Source organism: Taudactylus pleione, unplaced genomic scaffold, assembly GCF_031769625.1.
Source record: "Taudactylus pleione unplaced genomic scaffold, aTauple2 ptg000177l, whole genome shotgun sequence".
NCBI lineage: Eukaryota > Metazoa > Chordata > Amphibia > Anura > Myobatrachidae > Taudactylus > Taudactylus pleione.
In genome coordinates this window covers 26,146-28,430 of record NW_028284579.1, presented here as the reverse complement: position 1 = coordinate 28,430, position 2,285 = coordinate 26,146, and the positions used below count along the sequence as shown (strand labels likewise).

At 33.4% G+C, this 2,285-nt stretch overlaps 1 non-coding gene across 1 annotated transcript; it reads left to right on the top strand.

Moving 5' to 3' along the window:
- Window positions 1-263: 263 nt before the first annotated feature.
- On the top strand, window positions 264-346 carry TRNAL-CAG (transfer RNA leucine (anticodon CAG)). The gene has a single exon. It is a non-coding gene; the product is annotated as a tRNA-Leu (tRNA).
- The last annotated feature ends 1,939 nt before the right edge of the window (window positions 347-2,285 follow it).

Genomic DNA, 2,285 nt, shown 5'->3' with positions numbered 1-2,285 from the left:
GCATGTGAAGATGTTATTTGTGTCAAGCATTTTCTCAAATATTTGGAAAATCCTAAACTATAGGTAATTCCGTGTTAATGTTATTTTTACAATATCGTTTTGATTTATCCAACTTTAAGCATCTTTGAAAAATAATTGAAAAAGCAATTTATTACTAATATTTGAATCAATAGTTTCAACAGCAGCATGGACATTGCACCTTTGAAAAAGTAATTTTGGTTAATTAGTTTTATCCAATTTTTAAGAAACTTAGTTTTCTATGTGTCAGGATGGCCGAGCGGTCTAAGGCACTGCGTTCAGGTCGCAGTCTCCTCTGGAGGCGTGGGTTCAAATCCCACTTCTGACAGTGTTCTTCCTTTTCTTCTTTGTTCTACAATGTCTCTTCCTTGTTGCTTGTGAAGAGAAATACTTAAGATATTCACTGCAAATCTGTTTCACAAACCACTTTGAAGAATAATCAACCTTCCATTATTTCTGCTTTATACCAATCAAAGAAAATGTTGCATTCTTCCAAAAAACTTTGAAGAATTATCAACCTTCCATTATTTCTGCTTTATACCAATCAAAGAAAATGTTGCATTCTTCCCTAAAAATATGGACTTAAATACTACTTCAGACATCAATATTATATGTATTTTTTTCTTTGGTCAACATTTTTTCATATACTGAGTTTGCAAAATAAAATATCCCCCAACTTCAGAATCAGGGCTCCATATCTCAGGAGTAAGAACACTGCTCTTTTAAGCCAGTGGTCATGAACACAAACCCTACTTGTACACTCCTTCATAGCATCCAGTCAAGCCCATAAGCCAAAATCATTAGCCAGTTCTTGGAAAGTTCATAAATGTCTTTTCTATGGTGAGTGAAAATCCACAAGACAACAAATTCTAGACACTTGGAATCCAATCCTGAATAGAGCAAAAAAAAATAATTACCGCATTTTTCCTTGGCATTCTATGAATTAGAAAAATAGATACTGCACATCCCCTTTTCAATGTATTTTGGAAACTGCCACATTTGGAGTAATGATTTTCTTTCAATGCAGCTCTCAATCAATCAATACAAAATTCAGGCATTAATTGTAGAGCATGTGAAGATGTTATTTGTGTCAAGCATTTTCTCAAATATTTGGAAAATCCTAAACTATAGGTAATTCCGTGTTAATGTTATTTTTACAATATCTTTTTGATTTATCCAACTTTAAGCATCTTTGAAAAATAATTGAAAAAGCAATTTATTACTAATATTTGAATCAATAGTTTCAACAGCAGCATGGACATTGCACCTTTGAAAAAGTAATTTTGGTTAATTAGTTTTATCCAATTTTTAAGAAAGTTAGTTTTCTATGTGTCAGGATGGCCGAGCGGTCTAAGGTGCTGCGTTCAGGTCGCAGCCTCCTCTGGAGGCGAGGGTTCAAATCCCACTTCTGACAGTGTTCTTCCTTTTCTTCTTTGTTCTACAATGTCTCTTCCTTGTTGCTTGTGAAGAGAAATACTTAAGATATTCACTGCAAATCTGTTTCACAAAAAACTTTGAAGAATAATCAACCTTCCATTATTTCTGCTTTATACCAATCAAAGAAAATGTTGCATTCTTCCCTAAAAATATGGACTTAAATACTACTTCAGACATCAATATTATATGTATTTTATTCTTTGGTCCACATTTTTTCATATACTGAGTTTGCAAAATAAAATATCCCCCAACTTCTGAATCAGGGCTCCATATCTCAGGAGTAAAAACACTGCTCTTTTAAGCCAGTGGTCATGAACACAAACCCTACTTGTACAGCATCCAATCAAGCCCATAAGCCAAAATCATTAGCCAGTTCTTGGAAAGTTCATAAATGTCTTTTCTATGGTGAGTGAAAATCCACAAGACAACAAATTCTAGACACTTGGAATCCAATCCTGAATAGAGCAAAAAAAATAATTACCGCATTTTTCCTTGGCATTCTATGAATTACAAAACTAGATACTACACATCCCCTTTTCAATGTATTTTGAAAACTGCCACATTTGGAGTAATGATTTTCTTTCAATGCAGCTCTCAATCAATCAATACAAAATTCAGGGATTATTTGTAGAGCATGTGAAGATGTTATTTGTGTCAAGCATTTTCTCAAATATTTGGAAAATCCTAAACTATAGGTAATTCCGTGTTAATGTTATTTTTACAATATCTTTTTGATTTATCCAACTTTAAGCATCTTTGAAAAATAATTGAAAAAGCAATTTATTACTAATCAGGGTGGCCGGGCGGTCTAAGGTGCTGCGTTCAGGTCG